Source organism: Halichoerus grypus, chromosome 2, assembly GCF_964656455.1.
Source record: "Halichoerus grypus chromosome 2, mHalGry1.hap1.1, whole genome shotgun sequence".
Classification (NCBI taxonomy): Eukaryota; Metazoa; Chordata; class Mammalia; order Carnivora; family Phocidae; genus Halichoerus; species Halichoerus grypus.
The window spans coordinates 81,930,502-81,953,019 of NC_135713.1; the positions used below are offsets into that span (position 1 = coordinate 81,930,502).

The 22,518-nt window shown below is 34.0% G+C and overlaps 1 non-coding gene across 1 annotated transcript; it reads right to left on the reverse strand.

Moving 5' to 3' along the window:
• Positions 1-20,345: 20,345 nt before the first annotated feature.
• On the reverse strand, positions 20,346-20,453 carry LOC118533563 (U6 spliceosomal RNA). Its single transcript, XR_004916282.1, has one exon. It is a non-coding gene; the product is annotated as a U6 spliceosomal RNA (small nuclear RNA).
• Between the last annotated feature and the right edge of the window lie 2,065 nt (positions 20,454-22,518).

The following is a 22,518-nucleotide window of genomic DNA, read 5'->3' on the forward strand; positions in this document are numbered from 1 at the left end:
TTGATCATTCCCTTCAATGTGCAGAAATTTTATTTTTTTTTTTGATGAAGTCCCAATAGTTTATTTTTATTTTTGTTTCCCTTGCCTCAGGAGACATATCTAGTAAGATGTTGCTTTGGCCAATGTCAAAGAGGTTACTGCCTGTGTTCTTTTCCAGGATTTTTATGGTTTCATGTCTTACAGTTAGATGTTTAATCCATTTTGAATATTATACTATGTTAACTAACTGGAATTTAAAGAAAAACTTTTAAAATACCCATTATTTTGTGAAATCACAGAGGGCAATATTTTGAGAATCATGTTTAACTTGAAACAATAAATCATTTCAAAGATAGAAATGTGAGATAAAAATTAATAATATTTAAATGATTGGAAGTCAGAAACAAATTCCTGACTGGGTATTTTTAAAAGCAGAAGAACCATCTATTTTTTTAAAAGTTTAGATATTACTAAACTAAAGAGAGGATGTGGATAAATACCAGTCTAATAATTGTGTTGCCTTGTAATGATGCATTCCACAATGTAGTGATAGAAGAGATTCAAGGGCTAGATCCCATGTTTTGTAGAGTATAAATTACAATTACTTATATAATAATCATCCAAATGACTAAACAAATCTTAAATAAAGGGCTATGTATATGTGATTTAAATCACTTAGCGTAATTCTGCCTGCTACCTGTTAGTTGAATTGGATTTCAATGTTTTAACTTTAGGTAACATTAGGTAATTAGGTATTTTAGACCATTTTAAGTCTGATAAAACTGATAGAACATCAGTTAGATTTTTAGTTAAAATTTCCTTTGTTATTTCCTTCTACTTTATATTTCACATAAAACAAAACTTACTGAGCTGAGGGGGTGAAAATAGTAGAAAGATCATACTATTGATATCAGCTGGATCATAAAATAAATGGGTACACGTGGGTACATCTCAGTCCTTTGTTGTTTTTGTGCCCTGACTTCATTTTATCTGTAGCATCTATTACTACTTAACATATTCTCTCTCCTCTCACTAGGTTGTGTACTCCCTGGGAATAAGAACTTCATCTTGTATGTTCATTTCTGGATCCTCAGAACCTGGTATGTAGTAGAATTTGAATAAATATTTGTGGAATGGAATAATTGACATAAAAATTTATATAGATGCATTTATGAAAACATCTATGCTCTTACATAAGTCGAAAAGATAGTGACATATATTACTTCCAGTGTTTGCCATAGTATTTCTCCCTTATATTTCCTCTTGTTAGTTTATACTTATTAGTACATGTGGATGACTTCATAGATTTTTTTCAAAGAAAATATAGATACTATTCTCGAGATACAAAGAACATTAAATTTATAACTAGCTATTTAAAGACTAGAGCAGGGGATAAGAAAAGATACCCCAAACTAAAAAGAATGTATTTTCTTTTCAATAGAATTTTAGTTGGCTGATAATAATTATGCACAAAATGAGACTTATCTCTAGGGTATGTGTTTCCTGTGTGTGGTGGTTCTATAAAGAGCAGCAGGATAACTTTCTTTTCAAAATACAGCCAAGGATTACCTTCAGTCCAGGTATTCCAATGGAGAATAAAATAATTCTTTAGAGTTGAAGAGGAAAGACAAATGCTTAGAGATAGGCAGGTTTGGGACACTAGGTGATAAAGTAGGCAAAAAAAAAAGAAAAAAAACTTCCATAATTTTAGCTCATTAACTGTATCATTGATATTTAACCCTCATTTATAAATAACCAAAGACTACATACACATAAATATCTTTCCATTAAATTAATTTCTTACACTTTTTGGTATGATCATATATAATTTGCTAGCATTTCAGATGCCATTAGATAATCTTGTCTGAATTTTGTTAATAAGTAATGATGCCAGTAGATAATCTTGTCTGAACTTTGATAATAGGTAATGAAACCTTGTAAATTCAGTTTATGGCTGAGACTAAAATCACATATTCTGATTTCACTTCATTTAATAATTAAAAGAAGAAATTTTGCACCTCAGAAAATACAGGTTCCTTAAGAATTCCTTAAGAATTGCTTCCATAAAATAGATAACTTAGCTAACAGTAAATGTGTAATAATGATTTTATTGTATGAGAAGTTTGTTTCTTAAAATTGTGCTCCAGTTAAAGAACATTGAAAGTATCCCCAAAATGTAACAGTCTTCTAAAACATAGTTTCAATTAATATTCTATGAAAAAAAGACATCAGACTATTTTTTCACTAAGTTCACCTAATTCTTTTTACCGAATTAATCAGATATTTTTATGTCATGAAATATTTCTAAAATTATACACTGGAGGTAATGATCATACTGGAAGTAGACCTTGAATTCTGTGTTTTATAATGAAGTTAAGCATTAAAAAGTTGAAGTGGTAATTATTAGCTCTTTCCTTCAATTGTCTGAGCATCTAGACTAAAAGTGATATTTTTACCATAGTTATTTTGACAAATAACTCAATTCCTTTATTCAGTTTGAACATAATTCTTATATAAGCAAATTTGTAAAACTTTTTGTAGCCATATTTCAAATGTAATTTATTGGAGAGAGATGCCATTTTAGAACAGACATCCTCATGTTGCATCCATTTTATTCATAATTTTTAAAGCCCCCACATGGTTAACATACTTGTTCTAGATTTTTTTTTTCTTGCCCTTTATAAGTGAACTGGAGGTCTATGGGACTCAAGCACCCACCCCTTTTGTCAACACACACATTCTAGCTTAAAATACCTATATGATTTATTTAATTTACTGATCATTATTATTATTGTTTAGATACTGTTTTTCATCAAATTTAGAATTAATATTCCATACATAGCTACTTGGGCATCAATTTCAACCTTTACAACTATTAGCAGAAATACATGTCTTTGAAAATATTGGAAGCAACAAAGTGATGGGGGCATTCTGTGCTGATTTTTCAGTATTTGACACAAATTTAGCTGACAGATATTTTAATTAAAAAAAAAAAAAGCTAGAGTAGAAAGTTATTCACCAGGAGGTAAGTGAAGACTACCAGGAATCAGCTAATAACTTGTTCTTCCATTAGACTGAACCTAGGTCAGAAAGGTAAGCATCTAGCTATTATACAGCCAACTTTATATCATTCAAGTCAAGCTTGAAAAAGCAGGTTTCAGATGTTGACTTTTGCTTTCCCCTGATATATGTGATCTTTGGAGGAGAAAAGGACAGCTTTAGGCTCTTGGTGCTGGCATTTTCATGTCTTTCTCAATACCGCAACCATGCTGTGTCCTTTGGAGATGTTCTTTTACTGGACTGCTCCCCAATGAAACTGGGTCTTGAAGTGTCAATGGTATCAAGAGAGATCATAGGATACCCCTCTAAATCTGCCTCTGGTTGATGTCAGTCCTGCTAGCCCTGTGGATTCTGGTCATAGCTGCCAACTTTCTCTTTGAAACTTCTTCCTTTTCATTATGTTTAGGTGCCTCTCAAGTCACCGAGCTTTGGTCCAGACTCAAAATCAAATTTCTTTTTTCTCGTCTCTCCCTGACTGATCTCAGAGATATTACAAAGCACATTAAATCTCCAAAGAGAGACAGCACTTAAAAGTGCTATTTCACTTTTGTGTTAACTCACAAAAGTCAGTATCTCTGACTGATCACCTATGAAAGAACCCTTAAAAAGAACAGTATCACATTAAAAAAAATTTAAAGCATTTTAAACTGCTCTTTGGGGTCTATCTTCTTTTAGACACTTCAACCTGATATAATGGGGGGGGTTGGTGGGTGGAAACTTGGTCTAAAAAATAATGATTAGCAAATTTAGGAAATTCTTTAAATTTGGCTGGATACTTTTTGCTTTGTCAGAACTGTCAGTGTGTATATTTTACTTTTGATTTGGCCGGTTCCAATTACTTTATAAGAGTTTCTGTTTTTGAAAAACTGGTTTCTTTTGTTTTTTTCCCTCGGATAAAAGAAGTCATGATAATACTAGAGGTAGACACAGAATTCTGTGTTTTCATAAATATAAAATTAGGAGTATTAATTTAGAAAAGTTATGCCATCTTTAAAAATGTTAGGAAAACTAAACATTACATGATGGTGGGATTTTATCGAAGAGAGGGAGTCAGGTTAATCAGCTTGGCCAGTACATGGAGATGATCTAATATTTGTAATTATGACTTACTGTGCTCTCAGAGCAGAGGATATTAACTTGAACATACTTACCAAGAAGCTTGAACATCTTGCCAAGTAGATAGAACAAAGCTCAGAAAAATCAAAGCTGGTTCAACCTTTCCAAAATAGTTTTTATATAATGCTTATACTGTAAAAGTGGAATCTATATAGCTTTAACTAGATCTTATAGCACAGCATGAAATACCAAGCAAAGGTATGTGGTTAATAATCGTTTTTATTATGTCATGGGAAAACTGAATAATTCTCAGTCTCACATACCAGTAAGAATTATCCATTTATATGTGGAATCTAAAACAAACAAACATACACCTCATAGAAAAAGAGATCACATTGGCGACTACCAGAAGCAGGGAGTGGAGGGAGGAGGAAGTGGAAGAAAGTCGTCAAAAGGTACAAATTTCCACTTATAATAAAATAAATTAGTACTCAGGATGGAATGAGCAACATGATGACTATAGTTACCACTGCTGTATGATATACATGAACGTTGGTAAGAGAGTAAATCCTGGGAGTTTCCATTACAAGGAGAACACTTTTCTTTTTTCCCCCCATTTCTTGTATCTATATGAGATGATGGATGTTAACTTACTGTGTTAATCATTTCACAGTGTATGTAAGTCAAATGTTTATGCTATACACCTGAAACTCATATAGTAATGTATATCAACTATATCTCAATAAAACTGGGAAAAAAATTTGCTGAGCTAAATTGGATAGAAGTGTGTGTCACATTACTTTTCCCTGCACTTTGCTGTAGTCTGAGGATGCTACGGTAGACACGGGGACTGACTCTCCAAATTAAGTGTTAGGTGAATTTTTGATCTACCCAGTGAATGATATTAGAAGATTTTCGAAGAGTGCAACTGTCTTATACTTTTTTGGGCTTAATTTTTATTTCAGAAACCCATCAGGTATTATGTCTACATAAACTCAGTTGATACCCCATACTAAGGACATTCAGATAAAAATGCATGAAGAGTGAGAAAACATTTGCTTTTGTAAATGAATAATCGGATATCAGATGTTTGATTTGTGTTGTCACATGGGATCCATGAGCATATATGTGAAACTATATATCTAGTGTTTCGAATTATGCCTGTGACATTATAGATGCTCAACAAATATTTGTTGAATGCTTGAATAAGAAAAAAAGAATTATCAAGGCCTGGGAAGTCACATATAGATTTGATTCCCATAAAATATTTCTTATGACTTAAATTTCCCAAACTAGGCATCAGAATTTTGGGAACACTTATTTGATTTTAACATTTCCAAATGGTTTATGTACATGTGCATGTGTATGTGTGATCTTCATTTTCTGGTCTTTGTAAACTAGACATACTGAGAGGAGGAAATCTAGAAACCACATTTTGACGTAACTGGTGCAGTTAATGTGAAAAATCATTGCAAAGTATTACAGCCTCTCAACTAAAATTTTAAGATCACCTTCCACGTGGTAAAAGCAAACTATACTACAAAATATTCTTTCTCCAATAATTTTTATTACTGGCATCAAATAGATATTTCTTTTTGTAATTGATACTTCTTTTTGTTCCCCCTGAGTTTTAAGCAACTGCCAGAACTCTTTATATCTTAAACCTTGAGGCAAAATGCATATAAGTATTTATATCCTATAGAGTAACTTTTAAACTTTTTATACTTTTGGATGGAATAGATACTATATGTGAATATAAGAACACTTTTAGAGCTTAGTAAGTTCTTATACATTTATATAGTGTGAGGGTTTAGTTTATAATTCAATTTGCTCCAAGTCAGAGCAGTTGACATTTTGATTTCGATTTTCACATATTGAAGTGTTGTTACAAATTCCACTTTCTAGCTTGTTCATTTGCATTGAGTTTTTTTAGATGAACAAGACTGCGCATCATTAAAAGGTTTTCCACATTTTGAGATAACATAAATTCAAATCAAACTTAAATCTATATTCTTAATTTTTAAAAAAATCTATTTGACAGAGAGCATAATGGAGCACAAACATTATTAGCATATCATATTATACACCGATTACAATATTGGTGCCCACTAAATAAATGGTTAATATCTATGGACAAATAGTTTATAAGGTTTATAAATACAAAAAATATTTATCTAGTATGCTATTTAAAAGTTATGGATGGGGGCGCCTGGATGGCTCAGTCAGTTAAGCGTCCTACTCTTGATTTCTGCTCAGATCATGATCTCAGGGTCATGAGACTGAGTCCCACGTCAGGCTCCATGCACAGCGTGGAGTCTACTTGAGATTCTCTTCCTCCCTCTCCCTCTGTCCCTCTCCCTGCTCTCTCTCTCTAAAATAAATAAATAAAATCTTAAAAAACAAAAACAAAAATCTTACAGCACTCACCTGTATGATGGCCATAATATCAGAAGATATAACCTAAAGTTATATAATTCCTAGCTGGCAGACTGTTTGCTAAGTCTTCAATTTGAAAGATTCATAAAATAAAATGTATTCTTATAGTATTGTCCTGGTTATTCTAAAAGGGAATAAACTTATATCCTATCTAAGATAGCCTTCTTAAATATTTTACCTTAAATGTATACTTTAAGTTTTGAAAAAGTAATAGTTACTGTTTTCAGATATATTGAGTGAACTAATGTGAGCTGATTTTTCTAGCAAAATAATTGTTCTCATTAAAATTAGCATGGTAATAGCTAATATTTTTTGAGCAATTATTACATGTCAGACATTTCCTTATGCATCAACAAGTATAAACTTATTTAATACCCACAACAGTTCTGTGTGGTAAATACCATCATGAGATCATTTTGAACGTAAGGAAACTGGGTTATAAAGTTGTAGAGAAAATTCCCAAGGTTCCACAGCTCACATAAGTTGGATTCAAAACCAATGCCCTTAATCAATGATCTATATTACCTATAAAATGTTTGCAGGATTTCGCCTCTCTGTCCTGATCTCTATGTCCTTTAGTTTGTGTTGCTTCTCCAGAGGATGGATATTGAGATGAAAGTGAAAAATTTAGTTTATCATTTGGGATTTCTATTATTTTTCTGTTACAAGGTATGGGAGAAAGACAAACTGATTTCATAATTTGTTTTGTTATTTTTTGCAGTTTATTTCATTTCATCAAGATTTTTGATCCTATCTTGACATAGCTTAACTTAACTAGAGACAAGCATGCCCTGGGGAGGAGAGAAAGGTTGGTTGTACACACTTCATGACTGCGTCTATTTTTTCCCTAAGAAGTTGGTGTAAAGAAACAAAACAACCCAAATCTTAAGATAGCTCTTAAAAAACTTTATAAGATATTTTAGTTGAGAAGTTATGTTAAAATATATGAAATATTGGGGTCACCAAATTAATTACTACTTACACTCTTAGTATTTGTCGTCACAAGAGCATAGTGTATTACACCCTATGTGATCAAGAGGGAAAAAGCATTATTTCATTATTTCAGTTTAGAAATCTACAAAGGAAGAAGTTGGGCTTGATGAGAACTCAAGATGAACATCAGATCCGGAGGGGAAAAGTGCTGAAATAAACAGAAGTTTTTATCAGGTAGTGCATTAAGTTTTATGCAATAAACTAATTAACTAAAAAAAAAAAAAAAGCAATTTACACAGATGCCCCGTCAAACACTACAGGGGAAGCACAGATGGGACACTATCAAGTAGCATAATGCTCTAGTACTCATTTATAAAATCTGCATAATTCTTCCAAACATCTGAAGCCCTGTAAAGAAACACATGCTAAATTTAAAAAAAATATATATTACTCTAAATTCAAACACTCTTTTACATACTGCAATATATTTGAGTGGGTGAAGTGCTATTTGTGGGTAGTATTTGCTTCGCATTCAGTAAAGTTTGGAGATGGAAACAAATGTACACATACAGGGAATTCCCTTGAATAAGCAATATATCTGCCCAATATTGCGATGTACACTGTATTTTCAGCGTATTGCTCTACCTAATTGAATCAATATAGAATATCTTGAGTAGTTGAACCATTCACTTGTTTGAAGGTAGGTGTAAAATTCAGGAAACTTTATCTACACTGGAGGAGAGATTTATTTTCTTCTTTTAAATTATTTTGTTTTTCAGGCTTCAAAAGCTCGTTTTATTTAATTCATACTGATGTTGCTTGTGTTATAATGTTTTTTGGACTGACGTTCAAAGCAAAAGCACCTAAATTTAATAATCACTGCTAAGTGCACCCATGCATTTTCCTCTAATGATATTAGTGGACAAATTTATATTGTTTTGCTTTATGTTTATCTTTTAAGGATGTATTTTTGAAAATGACTCTAGTGCCCTAAGCAGTGTGTAGAACAAACATTAACTAAATGCCTGACTCCTCTTTCTCTGGCTTACGCCTTATCTTTTTCTGCAGAGATTCTTGATAGTCCTTTATGATTTTATTTTTTTGCTTTTTTGTTTTCTTAATGTTATAAGCCAACACATCAAATGCAAGAAGTGAAGTTTTGGGTTAAGGTTGGGGGCAGGGCATGAAAAGCCTCTATGAGCATTGCTTTATTTTTCCCCCAATCTCTCTGCTACCTCTATTATAAAACATACAATATGCAATCTCATTGCCTTTGACCTTATTGGTTTCTCTTTCGCATGGGCAGTAATAATTAATACAGAGCCATTGAGTGATGCGAATATATTCTGCGTTGCATTGTTGAACATGCTAAATAATTTAAAACGCACAGAAGACTCTCTAATGCTTGGTGGGGGAGGCAAAACCATACCCATTTGGAAGGGGCAGGGGGTTGGGGGGTCTTTGCTTTTTTGTTTCTATTGAATGCTTTTCGGCTGTACAGCTGGAAAGGGCATTCCTATAGGACTTTAAAGGCAAAGTAGAAAAATGACATAAAAGCCTTGCTTGGATTTGATTGATGCACTCTCATATTTGAAGTTCACTCAGAGCTTTGTGCTAGAAGGCCTGGGTCACTCTATCCAGCACTCTAATGAGACTGTGTGTGAACACTTCCAGCTTTGTAGGCCTTCCTTTAATCAGAGATTGGAAAACACTCCTGACTGATAGGCTCCAGAATCAGATCTAAACAGAAAATAACATGCTCGATTTGGCCTCTGAAGGTGGGTTGAGCAAATCTTTGTGATGTATTGGAGCATTTGCTGAGTGCAAGTGCACGTGGGGTGGTTCCTATTTCTGTCGGCAAATACAAATTTTTCACTCAGCAGGCGTAATCAGAGCTAACTCGAGAGGAGAAATAACAAAAACTCAACAGCCCTTAGCAACTCAGCATGGCATAGAGGGATTTAAGACTTTAGCATTTTATCTCCATCAGTATGAAAATGTATGAGGAAATCTGAACTTTGAAAGTACAAATAAACACATTTAACACGTTGCGAACCACTGATACCACTGGGTCTTTAGCTGGGCACTTTCAATTCTTCTTCTTTTTTTTTAATCAATTGTTTATCAATTTCACCTAAGATTTTCAAATTTCATAAAACTTATTTCCTAACTGGCACTACTTAACCGACTGAGTTCATTTGGATGAGCAAAAAATAATGTAAGTAGTACTTCCTAATGAATTACTAGTACTTAGTGATATTCTGAAGTTTAAAATTTTGTGCTGGATGACAAAAGATAATGTCATTCACTGATGAGCAAAAATTATCCTCATGCTTCATAAGAAATACTAGAAATCCCTGACAATCACCTTTCAAAGACACCTGAGTCAGAGGCGCTTTTGGAACTCAGTTGTAGAACTTTCTTATACATGTTAAAAAATAATGCAGTCGGGGCTCCGGGGTGGCTCAATCGTTAAGCATCTGCCTTTGGCTCAGGTCATGATCCCGGGGTCCTGGGATCGAGCCCCACATCGGGCTCCCTGCTCCACGGGAAGCCTGCTTCTCCCTCTCCCACTCCCTCTGCTTGTGTTCTCTCTCTCGCTGTGTCTCTCTCTGTCAAATAAATAAATAAAATCTTAAAAAAAAATAATGCAATCATGCAAGTAACTAAGAAGCATTCATGCCCAGTGTTTTATTTACATAAATTTGATATAAGTTCTCATTGTTTTGTGATTTTCTTATCCTTATTAATGTCATTTCTTGGAAGCAGTGAAATTTCAAAACTTACGGTATCAGTGTTTAATATTGAACCTCATGTCCCTTTGTCATCATGTCTGATATATGAGATCCTTCTTAGAGCAATATATGAGCACTATATACCAATGTTGCCCAAGCACCTATGGTGTTAAAGTTCTGTTAGTAAGGTACTCATGTATTTTATTACCCAAAGTTAGATGCTTTTAGAATGAAAGAGCACTATTATTAATAAGGCCAAGAGAGCAGATATATTATGGATTGTACTAGGAAAACATGACGTACGATGTCCTACCCACAGGAAACTTCCTACCCACAGGAAACTTTCTGTACATCCTTCTGATGTTGAAGCCTTATTAATAAATCTTAGAAGGATCATTTTACCATAATGAAAATTTTACTTCTCATTTTTCACATACTTAGTAGTCTTGAGTCAGCTTTGTTTCCAACAGCACTCTAAAGATACTTGGCTCGCATTTTATAGATTCTTTGGCAATTAAAATTTTAGATGTAATCTTGTTTGAAAATCCTAAGGAAATGTTAACAAGTGGCAAATACATGCTGCACTTTTTTTTTTTAATTAATATTCAGCCCGACTCCTGGAAGGACCAGAGTGATATGAGTAGTTAAAGGGATACTACGTTTTCTCTGACTTTTGGGCACTGGAATTATCATCTTTATTATGAAAGTGGGCATTGGACATCAAGACCAAGAGTGGGAAACTAACAGAATTCCATAGTCCATATCCTAACTTATGTTCTAACCTCATTCTACCTTTTTTCCTTAATCCCTGGGGATGTTTATTATGAACCCAAAGAAACTGCCAGATCAAATGATTCTGCCTCATAAAGGAGCCAGGGATGTACTGCTGTCAAAATTGTAAATTCTGGGATCAAATATTCTAGGTAAATCTCTACTTTGACTATTGCCGAGATTTTTTCACTTACTCCCTGGGTCTGTTTTTCAGGATGCAAGTGAATTCTTTGGTTTAAACTAAATTGCGCACTCTCTCTCTCTCTCTCGATCCTTCTCTGCAACAATGTTTAAAAATAATAAACCTGAAATGAAGGAATCTTGTAAACCACATAATCCCTTTGGCTTTTATATTGCATAATTTGCATAAATGTTTGCATGTATATCATAAAATAGTTTATTGAATGAGTAAATAAATAGAACTACAGTAAAAGGTTAATGTAAACATTTCTATATATACTTAAATGAATAATTATACAAACACAAGTTTGTGAATATTTTAATATTTCTTACTAAAGGGTTTTTTTGTTCCAATTGCCATTTATATTAAAAATTAAAAAAGATTATAAGTTATTAAGTATCCTCTCTGCAGTTCACTGGTTGGCAAATATTTATAATTCTACATATGCCACTGTTGTTCTTATTTTTGGACTTTTATGTAGTTTTCTGTAAAATATATGTAATTTTCTTTTAACTTGGAAAGAATTAGTAAAACTAAAATTGTTACAAAAGAATCATGCTCGATTGGACTATGAGACTATGGACTGTGAGAGACTATGGACTCTGAGAAACAAACTGAGGGTTCTAGAGGGGAGGGGGTGGGGGGATGGGTTAGCCTGGTGATGGGTATTAAAGAGGGCACGTACTGCATGGAGCACTGGGTGTTATACGAAAACAATGGATCGTGGATCACCACATCAAAAACTAATGATGTAATGTATGGTGATTAACATAACATAATAAAATAAAATTAAAAAAAAATCATGCTCTCACTAAACTGAGAAAAATATCATGGTGTTTAAGATTTTAGAGAGTATATAGATGGATAAACTTATTTATGCCACGTGCTTCTTTATGATAAAATTTCAGTATATTTGGGGTTGTTGTCAGGTGGCACATAAACATACTTTAAATGTTGCATGCAATAATCTGGTATGATTATTACTTGGTAAAATATTATAATATTGTTTATATCCTTAACTACTCCTTTTCTACCACATCCAGTCCAAGACTAATCTCTGTCCACTCGACCTTCTAAATAGCTGTCAGACAGAGCTGCTTCTCCCATAGCCTGTCACTGATTTAGTTCAGACCATAGTCTCCTACATGAACTGTTTGCCTCCAGTTTTGTCACTTTTCAATCCATTTTTCACGTTGTGAGGATAAGCTTTCTAAAATGCAAATTTTTGATCATTCCCCTGCTTACAACTCTTTGAAAGCCCTCTGCTACTTGAAGATAAAGCTGAACTCCTGACGTTACTAACAACCTACTCTCTATCATGGTCCTTGCTGACCTATCACTCACACCTTCCCTCCAGTGCATGCTCCCGCTCATTTCCCCAAACATTCTCTTTTTTAATCCTTCCCTTTTCTCTTCTGTAGTAATTTAATTCTTTCCGTCATTCAGGGCTGTTTTGCCCCGCCGCCTGAAAGCCTTTCCTGATTTTTGGAGTCTGGGTTAGGTGTTCCTTCTGTGTGCGCCATTAGTCACCTACACTTACCTTGTGATACTTGTCCATTTATTTATCTGAACTCCTGCTGTGCTGTACGTTTCATAATATTCTTCACCTTCCTTTTCTTATTCACAATGATAAGCCAGATATAAATGTAGTATCTGGTCCCTAGTAGGGTTCAGTGTTTTTTTATTTACTTAATGAAGTAACAATCTCTATGAGAACAAGTTGATATTAAAGACATATACATTTCCATCTTGTTACCCACATTTCCTAACACAATTCTATGTAGTGATCTGGCTTCAGTTACATGAAGCAATTTACAAACAAATTCATTATTTGGTTTTGAATGTTTAGCCATCTATTCTTGTTATTTTTCTCCTTTATAAGCATAGTCTCACCTCTCTCTCACTTTTTCTCTCTGTCTCTGTCTCTATCTCTGGTCCTGGTTATGTTTCAAAATAAAATACATCATCAGTAGGTCACAGAACAAAGAGCAGACCTTTTTCATGAAATGTTCTGAACGAATTCCAAAATCTCTGAAAGAAGAATGTTGACACAGATTCTCAGTCTGTATTGGTAGTCATTAACAGAGACATTTGCATTAATGTATAGTTCTATGTAAAGAAAAAAACATAGTTTATGTAAGTTTATTGCTACTTCACTGTGAAGTGAATGTACACTCACTTAGCTATTAATTTTCTATTAAACCATTTTTAAGATCAGGCAGCATATTTTATCTTCTCCCTCTCATACTTCTGGGTCTGAATCTTATTTTATGTGTCTGAATGATGTTTAAGGATGGATAAATTAGCTTAATTAATTAAATGTATTAGTTAAATACACTTAACTAATGAATTGATTATAATATTTTCCTATCTGCAACTGTGACACAATAAAGCTTATGAGAGGAACATATTTAATAGATAATAAATAAATGAAACTTATAAAATAGAAATAAGTATCCCAGATTTCTTCCTTTTTATTCTAGTTATTTTCAAATTCTTAAAATAAAATGGAAGAAACGAAACAGGAATAAAAATCTAGTTATCTTAAAAAAGCATAAAGTTAGAAGTAAAGAAAATATCTAAATTCAGGTCAATTTAACTTTAAAAATTAAGAGAAAAAATTCTAAGGATTAAATAACTCAATTGAAATATAAATAAATAAATGCAATACATTTGGTGGGAAAGATCAAGTACCAAACATGTCAAGAGACTTGAGACTAGTCTGCTTCATGCTGGATATACAGTTGACCCTGAGAAAGCACAGGAGGTGGGGCGCCAACCCCACATGTAGTCAAAAATCCACCTATACCTTCTGACTCCCTAAAACTTGACTACTAATAGTCTACTGTTGACTGGAAGGCTTACCGATAACATATGCAGTTGGTTAACACACATTTTGTACAGTATATGCATTCTATATTCTTACAATAAAGTAAGCTAGGTGAAAGAAAATGTTAAGAAAATCACAGGAATAAAAATACATTTGCAAAAAAAAAAAAAAAAGAAAATACATTTGCTTATTGAGAAAAAATCCACTTACAAGTGCACCTGCACAGTTCAGACATGTGTTGTTCAAGGGTTCACTGTAATTTCCAAGTGTTTTATGTTTACTCATAAGCTCAGTTGCCTTTCTCTTTGCTTCTCAATTTTTGACCTGATTTCATGATTTGGAATGTTTTGGTAAAGTTTAATTAATATGGACAGGCGGCTTAGCATTTTCTAACACATGACATCTTTTTTCTGTGATGGGACCACAAGTGGTAAGCAACACATTTCTCTTGAGGGAGCGAAATGGCTCTTGTTCTGACAGTACAAGGGGGAAGCTACATTTACTTGAGCAGCTCATATTCCCCTCCAAATTGCATAACCCTAAAGCTGCATACTCTGAGCTCCAGACGAGTGTGTCCACTGCATTTACACAGTTTGCACTGTTACCCGCAGGTGGAGCATAAAAGATGCATTTGAGGACCAACAACCTTAAGATAGATTTTCCTGAGTAGCCCAATAGTTGGTTTCCATCATAGGCAACGTGGAAACTTAGAGTTAATGTATTTAATTCAAGCTCTCTCTGCTTTATTATTTAATTACATAAATAAAAAATGTTTAAGTATTGCTTCTGTTTGTATAGGTGAAATCATTTTGGAAAAGTCAGGGTTGATCAGTTACTACATCATCCACACAGAGTTTACTTACTAAGATCAAGTGCTTCTTTTCAGTTCCCCTTTAGTTGTGGAAGTCTGACAAATGAAGCTCATTTCTACTAAATGTTTTAAAAAGTGCTTTATGTTTCTTTGTATTTTTATAAAGAAATGACAGTTTTCTAATAGCATTAATAGATACATAGTTTAAAAATGTCCCAAACTGGTTTAGTCTTAAACTAAAAGTTCAAGATGTTTCCAGAGGTCAGACTAACTGTGATTGAAACATCCCCCGCCTTTTTAAAAAAGCAGCATGATGCAGTAAATCATCCTAATAGTTCTTCAGCAATCATCATGATATGTTTGTTTATTTACATATCATGTTGTTTGAGATGAGATAGTTTATTACAAAGAGAACTTGATATTTGGATGGTAAAGTAGTAGAAATTGGTATCAGAAAAAATCAATTTTGTTTTTCAGTACTTTGGTTAATTTCTTCTTAGTGTTTTCTTTTTGTAAAACACAATTTATTCTTTAAATCATTAAGCCTTATCTAAAGTGTTTAAGATGAAACAGAAAAAAATAAGCTAATAACAAATGAAATGTTTGCTTACATTTATTTCCTACTAAAATTCTAAATATTTCTCCTTAACTATGTTTTTTTTTTTTTAAGATACACTTTAAGTTTTCTCAGTTTCAGGCAAATTGTGGAAAGCAATTAGATATGATTACAAGGGATAAAAATATATGAAGATAGGACTTATAATCATTAAAGTACAAAGAAGCAAAACTGAAATAAGTCCTTTTCTTTCCAAAGAAAAGAATCTCAATGTTTTTAAATCAAGGGGAAAAAAAAAAAAAACCAAAGGTCTAACTACCGTGTAAACTCATTTTAAATGTCATGTCTTATTAGAGCCTAATAATCAGAATGCCTATTTCCCTCTTTTGCTTGAGCTATCAAATTTGTCAAAATTTTATGATAATTCATCCCATCATTCCTTAGACATTTAAATGACAGACAGTCATGGTAAAGGGGGAAAAAGCCTCTGTAATCCTACTCCTCATGTTAAAACTGCCTCCGGAGAGGTTTTAAAAATATTCCATATCATAGCATGTGGAGCAGCTAAACGTCTCAATTCCACTTATGATTCCCTGCCTTTTTGGAAAATGACAATAAATTGGCTACCCACCATTCTTGACCTTTTGACTTTTGAACCATGGCTGACCAAATCTTTGCTGACTTGTTTAAGTCAGTAGCTCTAGTATCTCTTAGATCCTCTCCCAAAGGGTCTGAAGCTTTCTCTCTCCTGAACGGGTAAGCTCCCCCTCTAGCGTTCACTGCTCATCAGATTATTCCTCCAACAAATAAGGGAACTGCCCGGTTTTGGGCTCCCCACAGACAGACATAGCTTGGAGTGACATTTATAAGTGTTTAAAGGCACAAAGAGGAAAAGGTAAGCATGAATTCTACATTTTAAAATATGTTCTTTCCTTTCAAAAGCATCCCAACTATTTGGCTCTGGAAATCTAGGAAATGCTGTTTCGTGTGCCTTGCAGGCAGAATGTAGGCTGAATAGATAGGATGATTTTGGAAGCTATAAGAGGACCTGGTAAAAACGATCCTTTCTGTTGAGAGATTTGAAGCCTTGTTACAAATAAGTGACTTTTTATTGAAAGCTGACAACCCAGGACCTCTTTATTTGCAGACCAACTACCAATAGAGGAGCAGGATTGGGGAGTACAGAGGGCTAGAGGCTCCAGTTTTTTTTTTTTTTTTTTTTTTTTTGTCTTTTCAAGAATTTTGAGAAAGAACAGCAAAAGAATTAAAACCCCTCCATTTGCTGTTACAAAGAGCTTAGGTAAATAAGGTTCCGTATACTGTAAGGCTTATTCTTACTATATCTGGAGCAGAACCACTGAAAAAAAGTACAATGGATATTGGTGATAGTTTTAAAGTGTGTTGGTCTCAGAGGTTAAAAGTTCAGCCTCTTCATTAAATCTAGTGTTGAAACTTCAGTGAGACATAATCCAGAATTTATCATGAAGTTGAAAGTAAGAGAAAGGAAGAGAAAAGAAAAGAGAGATCAAACAAAAGAAGGGAAAAAATAAAAAGAAAATCTGAAATAGTCCTGAAAAACTCTGCCGTTGGTTACCAAACTAATATCTAGAAGGCTTATTTATTTTTAATTATGGCACATAATGTTAAATTAAAAAACAAAAACAAGCTAGAAAACATACACCAAAATTTTTGAAGAAGGCCCAAAGAATCCTATTTAAGTGATTGTTTCAAAATTTGTTTCAAAGGATAGGATATGTCATGGAATAAATCATATAGTTCATTTAAAATTCAGGTTAGAAATGGCATGATATTAAATTAGCTTTGGTGTTAATCGTCTGAATTTTGAGGAATAATGGAAGCCCTCAAGCAATATTTTTCTTAATATCGTGATTCTAAAAACATGGTTGGTTAGTATTATTCTTGTATTACAAGTTAACATACATTTCTTACTGTCAGTACTAAGAATTTTAAAACTGATGATAAATAAAGATGACCTCCTAAACTCAAGAGAGAAACTTCCTTTTAAAGTGTTCTGTTTTCATATTCATGATCAAATAATCACTATTACCCTCGTTATCACTCAGCATGTATCAAGTACCTATAAATTATATAAAATATACCTCCCGTGAGAACACAACTTACATTTTGTTATGGTGTTTTGATCTAATAAATACGTTAAGATATTTTCTAAAGTAAAGTAAAGCATTCCTTAAAAATATTCCTTCCTTTGTTGTTGTTGTTTTTCTCTTTACTGGGTCATTTTGACTAGCTTGCTTAATATAGCAGCAAAAGAATAATGCCGTCAAGCCCTGCAATGTTAGACCATCTTAAGTTTTTCCTATTTTCAATTTTCCTGGTTCTGTGTTTTATTAAATTCCATTTTAGTGCTCTCTTTTAAAGTTGACTTAAGGGTCTTCTTAAAAAGATCACCCTTCGTGAACTGATAGGATCAGGTGAGTAAGGCCTATCTTTGATCCGCAGGAGCCCCTTTGAAGGTTAGAGTCCTAGTATGGTCCATGGGTCCATTTAGTTTTGAACTTCTTGGATGAGACTGATAACACAGAGGATGATCATTTCCACTGAGCTGAGGGTTTGCCAGGTGGACACTCTGCTCTGAACTGGACTGAAATCACACACACTTCTCTCTGCACAGTTGTTTGACAGGAATATCCATCAATCATATGTCTCATACTAGATTGCATTATAAGGCACACAGAATTAATTGGAGGCCAGCACAAATATATTACCATCTTTAATTTTTTGTTGTTGTTTTAGATGGTGCTCTAAGCCACTGGTTTAGGTAAACTTCAAACCATCAATAAAATTCCAAAGTAAATAGAATACCGTATATTACAGGAAAACTGAATTTTATGACATTTCTGTAGCTTAAGTTTAAATGTACAAAATTCACATCAAAATTTCTAGTATGAAGGAGGTCATGAGTTAGCTTGACTAATTTTTAATTACTAAAGATTATATAGCATTGCAAAGAATAGATGAAGGGGCTCCTGTTTATCAAAGTGGTTATAGAAAAACACACAGAAAAATATGGAAAACAACAAAAATAAAAGCATGAAATAAAGTTAACTACACAGAACCTAAGGGTCTGGTAGTTTGGAACGACTTATAATAAGATTATGAAATATAAGAACCATAAGGGACCTTATAGATGATCTCATCTACTTTTCTTATTTGCCAAATCTCAGATTCAGGAAAACTTAGAAAAATAAGTTGCTTACTTAATATTATGTGGCTACAAAATGGAGAACAAAGCATTGGATCCTGATCTTGGGGCTTCAGTTACAGTGCTCTTCTTTACCAAGGGAGCTTTGGTCATGCCCTGAGGGGGACAGGGGTGGTTTTCAGAAATAGAAAGAAAGACATTTTTGGAAAGTTTGGAATAGGTGCGAGTTAGTCAAGTAGTTGGGAAATATTTAGAGAGGGCACAAGTTAAATGTTTGATGGGAATAAAATGTACTTGTTACACTCTTAAAACTCATGATCTTGGAATTTACCTTCACTAAGATAACAACTAGTAAGATACAATTTGTTATTGAGACTGGGAATAAAAGAATAAATGATGGTTGACTGAACCATATACTCTGTAACAAATATATTAGAAATGTTTATCAACTATGTACTTACTCATTAGGTCTCTATAATAAATCCACAGTCCTGGGCCCTGGAAAAGGCATAAGCATGGTTCTTATGAGTTACGATGAAAACTTTGGTCAAGTGGGCTCATTTATTTTTAGAAGAAACTGTGCATTCATTGATTAATCAGCAGCCATTCCAGTGGTGATGAGAGAAAACTGCTACAGGACTTTGGGACACAAGAAAGAAAGGAAGGTGCTGGTTTTGAAAGGAGTGTAAGTAGGAAAAAGTCTAGATTTAGTTAAAAGAAAATGATCATAATGGAGTATAGATGATACCTTTCAGAGTTGGAAATCAGCAAGGAAATAAGGAGGGACATTTACCTGCAGGGACAGGTAGCTTCAAAATGTGGTTCACTGTTCTCATTGTGCTGCTGAAGTTCTTGAACTAAATAAGAAACAAGAGTATTGTTGACATTTACATTTAAGACAAAACTTGCGAATTGCGGATTGTTCTTTAGTGTAAGTGCAAAGAACATACACATTAAACATGAATCAAATTGCTTAGAATCAGTTTTTTTTTTTATTCTGTTATGTTAGTCACCATACAGTACATCATTAGTTTTTGTTGCAGTGTTCCGTGATGCATTCTTTTCGTATAACATCCAGTGCTCCATGCAATACCTGCCCTCCTTAATACCCATCACCAGTCTAACCCATCCCCTCACCACTCTCCCCTCTAAAACCCTTAGTTTGTTTCTCAGAGTCCATAGTCTCTCATGGTTTGTCTCCTCCTCCTATTTCTCCCCCTTCATTTTTCCCTTCCTTCTCCTAATGTCCTCCATGCTATTCCTATGTTCCACAAATAAGTGAAACCATATGATAATTGATTTTCTCTGCTTGACTTATTTCACTTAGCATAATCTCCTCCAGTCCCATCCATGTTGATGTAAAAGTTGGGTATTCATCCTTTCTGATGGCTGAGTAATATTCTATTGTATATATGGACTACATCTTCTTTGTTCATTCATCTGTTGAAGGGCATCTCGGCTCTTTCCATAGTTTGACTATTGGGGACATTGCTGCTATGAACACTGGGGTGCAGAATCAGTTTTAATTAGTGGAAATTTCTAGTCCACACGGTAAAGAAGTTATCATGGGCATATTGAAATGTGATTATTTTGATCGTCCTACATAACTTCTATTCATTTATAAGAACGCCCATCATTAATAGTCTCCATTCAGAGGCTGGCTTTGTTACCCCTGTCCTCCCTTGCTCACTTCCTCCTCGCTCTATTAGGAACCCAGTTCTTTGCTTTATTTAGATACTAGCCTTTTCCACACCTCAACTATAGATTTCCTCATTCTCTTCAGGCAAAAAATAGTCAAAAGTGTTGATTATATCTTTCTTTTCTGCATCTACAGGAATTTGTGTGTCATCCTTGCACAGGGGCCATGCTAATCTTCTCTGTATCTTTCCAGTGTTAATATGTGAGCTGCCCAAGGGAGTACTTTTTTCTGCATCTATAGTGTCTTCTTCTCTGTGTCTGGCAAATAATAAGCACTCAATGGAAAATTCTTTCTCTCTTTCTTTCTTTCTTTCTCTTTCTTTTCTTTCTTTCAGATTGTATTCATTTATTTGACAGAGAGAGAGAGAGTGCAAGCACAAGCAGGGGGGCGGGGAGTGGCAAACAGAGGGAGAGGTAGAAGCAAGCTCACTGCTGAGCAGAGAGCCCAACGTGGGGTTCGATCCCAGGACCCTGAGATCATGACCTGAGGCAACAGACTGAGCCACCCAGGCACCCCAGAAAATTATTTCATGAATGAAATCATGATTAGAAGGAAAGAAAACTTTGGTTTCCCAGTATTTGTTCTATAGTTACTCATTATTTTGTAGATATGGCAATGAAGTTTCCATGATACTCAACATTTTTTTTTTCAAGGTGAAATGATGTATTCAGAATTGGAGCCATACATGGAAATTATGACTTTAACTCTAAATTTATGCAATAATTGTAAAACTGCTTTGCTTTAGAATGTCAAAATTATATCTCTTTTAACAAGTATCTCTTTATATACTATATAATACCAACACAGGCATTTTAATCTCATTATTTTTTCTGTGATATATTAACCATTTCACGGCATTCATTCAGTGAGTATTTAAGGAATGTCCTGGCAGCACAGTAGTAATTAAATTTTCTTTTCTTCATGAAGTTATATAGTAGGACAAGAGGCAGATGACAAGTAAACATGGCAAAAATGCAATGGATGAAAAGAATAGCCAGATACAGGAGTTAGAGGATGCTAAAAAAAGGTCATACCTGAAGTTGCTGTATGTCCTATGTATGTTGTATTGTGGTGGCAGGTCACCAAGAGTCTGTCTATGTTCATACAAATACTACTCTATACAGACAACAGTGTGTCCAATTGTTCTTCCTTATTTTTTTTTTATTTTTTTCATTCTTTTTTTTTTTTAAAGATTTTATTTATTTATTTGAGAGAGAGAGTGAGAGAGAGAAAGAGCACAAGAGGGGGGAGCGGGAGAGGGAGAAGCAGACTCCCTGCTGAGCAGGTAGCTCGATGCGGGACTCGATCCCGGGACTCCAGGATCATGACCTGAGCCGAAGGCAGTCGCTTAACCAACTGAGCCACCCAGGCGCCCCCTTATTTTTTTTTAGAGATTCAATCCAAGAATACCAGGGTTGAGGCTCCAGTGTGTTTTCAAGTATATATTGAATGCTTCCCTTATTGCACTGGGTTGAGTAGTCTGCTGTTGGTTATTCTCCAGGCATATTCAGTCCAGTGTAATTTGTAGCAGAAATTATTATTTTAATAATGTTTGAGAGATATGGGGGAAATGTCCAGAAAAAAAAGAAACAGAAGATTTTTTGAGAAACAATGGAAATAATGAAGAAAGAAGAAAAGGGGCTATAGTAGGTACCCAGCAATCATTAGGAGAAGCGAAGCAGATGATGTCTTACAAAACTTACAGCTTCAGCAAGATATCAGGTAAACTGAACAGGATTTAAAATATTATTATGTACACATTTGTACAAATTTGATGTAATAGAAGGAGTAAAAAGTGATACTGGTTGCAAATCAGTCATTCTACTTTCAATAAATTCCATAAACCTTAGACTGGAAATGTGTCTGATGGAATTTAAGTAGGAATTAAAAGAAACAGAACCAGCCATGACATGAGTGTAGAAGTACAGCATTTAAGAGATAAAATAGATCTTAGAGGGAGATTTAGATAAAAGTTTTAACTTTATAGATGAAGCTAAATTGAGGGGAACTGTTGAGTACAGACCACCTTGCAAGAGAGAAGATGTGGATAATGCTGTCATAATATAAATGTTAATGTAAGCTTAGCTCTGTTGCTTACTTCTCTCATACCTCTCATCACATCATATGAATGTAAACTTCATGATTGTGGGAGCTATCTCTCATGTACTGCTGAAATCCTGTTGTTTAGCACAGAACCTGGTATGATAGTTCTATAAATCCTCATAAATAGTTCTTATAAATGCTTGATTACTACATTGCTTGCTGAATAAACAAGTGAAGGAATGAT